We start from the raw sequence: 7,295 nt of genomic DNA, 5'->3' as shown, positions 1-7,295 counted from the left end.
TAATGATTAAACAGCATAAAATGCATAAAATCCCACGTGAATTCACAATGCAGCTGCTGCCAGCAACGGTTTGGTCTCATGGTGCTTCCTTTCAGATGGTTAAGCATTGCACCTGTACTACCATTACTGTTCCTCACTTCCACCTCGCAAAGTTTGCATTTCCTTCTCAATTAACTTCTCAAAGTATTGCCATACAGGACTTCACTGCTGGTCGCTTGCCTTTCTCTGACATTAGTTTTTTCTGTTAACAACGATGACGTGGTGGTGAGGTCAACTCCAAAATAATTGATTCCTCAAATCCTTGCAATTCGCCGCCCGATGTCAACGCCCATTTCTGAGTGTCAAGATTAGACTCCTAAGATTCAGTATTTTTGGAACGGAGGAGACTGATTAGTTGCTGTACTTAGGAGAACACAAACACTGTCATCTTTCATAGCGAGCTGGTGAGGGACGGATAGAGAGGGGAGGGGCACAGTACAGGCAGGTCGGCCACGAGGCAGACAGTCAGAACCGTGCACTAGGCCTATCTATCAGCAATCAAAAGCTGTATCTTGCAATGTCTTGCAACTTAAGTAAAGCAGGGCCTATCATCACAGCGTGGTAGCCAAGGCACCTAAAAAGCGGACAAGTTGAACCTTGCACTTCAACACTCTTAGTTGTTGCGGAGATTGACCCACTATGCTGTTTGCTTTCTGCATCTACGTCATATRGCTGAGTTTACTTTTCKATTACACAACTTRCCCCTGGCCTTTATAGCCTATCATCTAGTTAGGCTATAAAACATATTATGTTTTGTGATTAAATGTTTTTGTTAAGGATCCCAATTTCGTTTCAATGTTTTCTCTGCCCCGTGTGAAACTTAGTAGAATTGCATGACATTTGTTTCAAAATTGCAAAACTAATCTATTCCCCATAGCAACACGTGTAGAATTACAGGAAATTAACTTTAACATAAAACATTTTCTCTCCGCCGTCAAGATGGGGGGGTCACTAAAATGTCCAATATCAAATCTCGCCTAGGGCCCACAAAAGGCTATAGGGCCGGCCCTGTTGTTAGGGCCAAGGGGCGGTCTCAACTCCCTCCCCCATTTCCTTGGTCACCGCAACCAAGGCCTGAAATACTTAGTAACTCCAAAACACTTCAATCAGTGTTTTGAAAACAGTGGCTCCCACATGCATTCCACACAGTAGCCTTTAGACTTTGGAGTACAATGTAACTGTGATACGACTGAAATGAAAACCTTGGTCTTCCACTTCTATCTAATTTTGTTTGACTTAACGTGCTAGTTTGACATATGGCCATTAGGTTGTGCAGGACAAATATCTCATTATGTACTTTCTTTCTGTCAAGTGAAAAGATACAGCTGTTGTAGACGAAGGCAAAATGAGGAAAGCTCATTTTTAACCCTCACTTGCAAAACTGCACTATAGACGTCTTTATGTATGTTTATCGATATTTTGTTATGTTTGTTCAAGGCCAAAGTATTTTAAACATACGTGTACAGTATATCAAATGTACTGTATTTTGTTTTTGCCTTGATCCTCATCACTGTGGAAAGCACTGGTGAACGTCAGAGTTTCTGCGCAATGACAAGACATGAAATCCTGGTCTGAGTGTGTGTGTGTGTCTATGGGTGTCTATGTGAGTGTTGCTTATTAAATCATAAAGTCAATGTAACGTTGTGAGGTCCGACTAATTTCTGGGCTGATTTAGTTGGACTGCACCGTTGTATGTTGCCAAGCTAGAAGCTGCTGGTGTGTGACAGGGTGGAAAACCAGTGAGTCGAGCTCATGCTCTCTCTTCTATCACAAGGTCCTTGTTCCAGCACGGGACATGGATGCCAGTCAGTGGTTGGTTGAGCTAAGCTCGTGGAGCATTGCTTCTTTGCTCTGTGTTGCCTGCTCCTTTAGACAGTTTTTCTGGTGCTGACCTGTCTTCCTGGAAATCATTTCAATGTGGTTTCTTTGTGCGTGTGTGTGTGTGTGTGTGTGTGAGATCGGGGGGAGGAGGGGGTAATTGATGACAGATTTGTTTTTGTATACTACCAGCAGTATACTGTATATACACAACATGTGGGTACCATTTCCAAAGAATAGGCTAGATGGGATGATAGACAAATATTTCAGAACATTTTTCATTGGAAAATGATTTTGGGATTTAGATTCTTGTCAGTGCAAGTGGGTTCTTGTCCTTTTTGTTTTTGGATTGTTCTCTTGGTCCACTGAAAAGCAACAGACAGCACCTGCCAATTGACTACTGTAAGTACTTTGTTTGCATGTTTCAACAGCATCTCATTATGATCAGTCATACTCTATCAATGTGTTACCTGTGTGTACAGACAGATACAGTACCATGGACAATAGAACACCTCTCAAACTATTAATAATAACAAATTGGACTTTGTTCAAGGACATTGAGTGCACAGTTCCATAGATTTGGTAGTATAACAGAGGTCTCATTTCACTCTCACCTCCACCATCAGTTTGATCTAAAGCCCTCCAGATATACATGTATGTGTATTCCGCGCAGTTCCGACGCCCTTTAGCAATGACATTATATTATGATATTTATTACGTTCCATGGGTTCTGCTGATTGTGGCTTCACAGTGCAACACTGTAACAACAGCTCAGTTGTTATAGGTCTCACCTTATCAGTTTCCAGATGCTATTTTAATATTAAGCCATATCAGTAATATCCATATTTTTCGCAAGGAGACTGTACAATTTGTAAAGGAGGCTGTGTTCCACTCTAAATGTGTAATTGGCATGTAATAGCCACAACAAATGAATTCCACTCAAAGCTTAACAAGTCATAATTGTGCATCCAGTCAGGGTGCCAGGATGGATCTCCCTCGGGAACAGCGTGGCCAGGTTCACTCAAGATTATTCAGGGGTTATTGACAGGATCATTTATTAGATGTTTTTGCACAGAAAGCAGAAGGAGTGTGGCTCAAGTTCATTACATAATCAAAAGATTGACTTGGACACTGTCTCTTTAGAAAGTACCGCACTGACCATGCTGGATTTGCTGGACTTAGTTGAGTGCTTTTAGAGTTTTGGAAGAGCACACAATAGTTTATTGTACTATTTAACTGAGAGAAGTCAAGTTAACACAATTTATCCTTATGACTTTTCAAGCTGTGTCTGTGCTGTCTTGAGAAAATATGAAATCGCAGATGTCAGAGTGACCTGTGAAAAGACATTGGATAGGCCAGAAGATGAGCTAAAACCTGGGGGAGGTCGGTAAAGCCATAACTGCAGCGGCCGTGCAGCTGTACTGAATTGGACTCTGCTATTTGCACCAACATCACCGCTCGTGCACCACAAAGAGCAGGTCTGTCAACATTGCAAAAGGTGTGCAGACGAACCGCGTGATTGAGTAAAGATCTGTTCTCTCACACTCCTTGCTTTGCAAACAAGAGTTGAGTAAAAGCCTGGTAAATATGATTTTACAGAGCTAAGTGGGATGTTTGCTGTGGATCATGCTCCATCTGAAACTGTTCAAGCGTGTGCAGGAGTGGCAGTTAATCACAATATTTAAGGTCAGTTTTAATGACACCCTCCCTTCTCCCACTGTCACTCTTGGCAGGCAAGCTAGTCTCCTGAGGTTTTACAGATGCCTGGCTCACGGAAATCTTTACTCTCCTCATCCTCACTGATGAGCACCGATGAGGGGAGACAGAGGAATCTAGGTTGGGAATCTAAGATACAGGACTCCATTTACTGTCCTGGGTTTGTTTTTGTCGCTCACAAGTGATTGATACTGACTATCTCGAACTCTCCCAAGAGAAGTGGCTGTCATTCCCCCATTTGCTGCTACTGTGGCAACATAGACTATAGCACAGGAGGGTCTTTGAGCAAAGTATTATTACATTGAACAGTACTTGAAGTCTTAAGATTACCGGTAGGAGCGATCCATACATGTTCACATGTGAACCCTGAAAATGGCATCACTATGATGAAGTATTGTTTTGTGAGAGAGTGTTGTTGGCTGATATCCTCACCAATACCATGTGAGGGAATAGTGATCTGGGTCAAAACAGCAGCCAGTTTTCATTATTTTGTTGTTAGCAGTTTTGTCAGCTTTGGTAGTTTGAGTCAATTCTCTTAATTATCGGAATCCTTGAGAATTCATCCCAGTCTGTGTTGATGGGCACAGAGCCAACTCTTTAAGAAATTCAATGCTCAGCTCAAGGTAGCTAGTATTTCTCGGTGTGTCTGCCTGGCCTGTCTGGGCCTTGATGATGAATGTGTTATCTCAGCAGTAACGTCTACAGTCAGGAGATAAGATATGCCTGTTGTGCCAGATACATAGCAGGCTTCAAAATGTAGGGCCCACTTAAGGTCATATCACCCTTGTGGTACATTATATGCATCATCATCATCTGGAGCACAGTTTTTCAATTTTTAAAATCTGGATCAGAATATTATATATTCTGTAATCTTCTTTTTTGTGATGCAGGATCAGATCAACCTGGCTGGGGTTTTTTTAGCAGTTTTTTCCCCCAAAATAATCTGATAGGATCATTCTGATCCAGATACCACAATATCAAGATCACAGAATCAGGATTTTCAGTGGTTTGAACAACCTTTTCATCTACTGGACAGGTTGTGGTACTACTTCTACACTGTCATAAGGAAACGGTGATGAGTATACTATATGAATAAAGGTACCTTGATTAATAATAGAGCCTGCATATATATCACTTCTTATAAGTAAGTAGATATATATATTGTTTTAAATAAATGCAACAACTGACCACAGTTGTTAAATGTCAGATTGGATCCAAATCCTTATCCCTATCCAGGGGCCAAATTAAAAAAAAACGTAGATCTGGATTCCGTCTATCGGATAGAATTAAATGCATAGAAATAGAATGAGGAGCCTCAGAAATTTGGCTTGGCGCGAAAAACCCTCACAAACTTTTACAGTCGGGCTGTATCACCGCCTGGTACGGCAACTGCACCACCCGCAACRGCAGGGCTCTCCAGAGGGTGGTGCGGTCTGCCCAACGCATCACCGGGGACACACTGCCTGCCCTCCAGGACACCTACAGCACCCGATGTCACAGGAAGGCCAAAAAAGATCATCAAAGACATCATCCACCCGAGCCACAGCCTGTTCACCCCGCTATCATCCAGAAGGCGAGGTCTATACAGGTGCATCAAAGCTGGGACCGAAAGACTGAAAAACAACTTTTATCTCAAGGCCATCAGACTGTTAAATAGCCGGCTTCCAGACGGTTACGCAACCCTGCACCTTAGAGGCTGCTGCCCTACATACATGGACTTGGAATCACTGGCCACTTTAATAATGGAACACTTGTCACTTTAATAATGTTTAAATAATGTTTACATTCTGCTTTACTCATCTCATATGTATATACTGTATTATATTGCTGAAATCCGATCAGATAACTTTAGAAAAACTGGGCCCTGATGATTGGCAAAGATCCTCTCTGATTCTTATAGGTGGGGAAATGAAAATGTAAAAAAGGATCAATGGTTCATGTTACTGTTGTGCATTTAGTTAAGTACCTGATGTGTCAGCTTTAAAAAATGACCTGTTTTGTTCCCACGGGGCATGTTTTGTATAAACAGACCAGATATGGTTTAAACATCCTGATCCTACCAAACTGTCAAGTCTCTTTTTCCTGTTTTCATAAGGAGCGTTTAGCTGGGCTGGCGTTTGATAAGTTAGCCGGAGAAGCCCTGGGAGGAGATCAGAACGTCTAGTCCTCTTACGTAACACCAGGGTTAAGTGAGCAGTGAAAGTGCAACTGAAATGGTATGGGTTGAATTCGTACCGTGTCAGTTGACACTGTTCTGTCATGTCCAGGTTTAAGCCTTAGCAGCATTCTCATATTCCTTCACTATGACTGTTTGTCCTGTGCTGCATGCACATATGTGTGGCTGTGAGAAAGCCCTGCTGTTATGTCTGTGTGTGTCCTCTCTTCTGTGAGTCAGCCTTTTTWWAAATAATAAAAACATWWAAAAAATGTATTGAATATTCGTAACATACAATATACTTGCAGTGAAGCCGCTCAATAACTACATCATACCAGTCATCCAACAGATTCCCATTCAGAGCGACACACAGAAGCATCCAGGGTCAATGCCCTGCTCAAGGCCAAAAAATGTAAACCCGAACCCTCCAAGATCCCCCCCCCATAGTTCCCCAATAGCTGTCCCTCAACCATTCGAGACCCCTCACACAGTCCCCCCCAGGGGAAAAACAACAACAATTAATTCCATTCCCCACCCCCAAGAACCCCCCAATGTACCAAGAGAATGAACTAAAGAGAAAAAAGGAAAAGACGGAAGAAAACAGCAAACAACAATGCAAAAAAATACATTTAAAACAAAGGACATCAAGGACAACTAAAATCATAACAGCAATGGCAACTGTWTATGTTTGTGTGCATGTCTGGCACTATTACATGTATGTGTGTGTTCTTGTATGTGTTTATTTTAATGACAGTGTGTGTATATGCATGTGTACAAACACCTGCATGGCATCAACCTCAGGCAAACCGGCATTAGTTGTAAAAACACTGCCACTTAGTGTCATTCAAATGTACTTTAATTTTTTTTAATTTTTTTAAACTTTTATCTTTGACCATCATTCTATCTCTCACACAGCAACTCCACTCCCACTTGTCTCCAATTCCACAACCCTCAGCTTCCCTCAGCCCATCCCATCTATCTCTGCTGGCCACCCCCTTTGGATTTCTACGCAACAATATCTTTCATCTGTGAGTCAGCCTTACCTGTGAGAAACACACACACACACACACACACACACACACTCCCACGTCTCCTGGCTCAGACATACAGTATTATTTCCAGACAGATGCCAGACCAAAGAGCATTCAACAACAAGGACAGAGCTATGATATTTTCCTGTTGCGCCTTCAGACAATCCTGAAGCCAGTGAGTTGCAAAGCTCCAACGAGAGACACCTCAGACGCTACAGTAATCTGGCCCATCAAAATGCATGATGATCAAGCAGGTAATACAGTGTAAAACAACATGATAATTCAACAGATATCACTGTCAGATAACACGTTTCTTACAGTCAGGTAAATCATTCCTGGCTTCTGTGAGACCCTTGGTATAATAATTTAAGCGTTTTAGTGCTAAGTCAAGTAGCAGTTTGCAACATTCCTCCACTCTGCCCGACAACTACTGAGTAATTTTCCCACTGCTGTGTAGGCGAGAGACATTGCCTGATTCCCAGCAGTTGCAGAAAGTACCCTTTTTTGGTCATAGCTGACTGGAATGGGAGGCCAAA

This window comes from Salvelinus sp. IW2-2015, linkage group LG17, assembly GCF_002910315.2.
Source record: "Salvelinus sp. IW2-2015 linkage group LG17, ASM291031v2, whole genome shotgun sequence".
NCBI lineage: Eukaryota > Metazoa > Chordata > Actinopteri > Salmoniformes > Salmonidae > Salvelinus > Salvelinus sp. IW2-2015.
The sequence above is the reverse complement of the archived record's forward strand: the minus strand, read 5'-3'. Positions refer to the sequence as shown.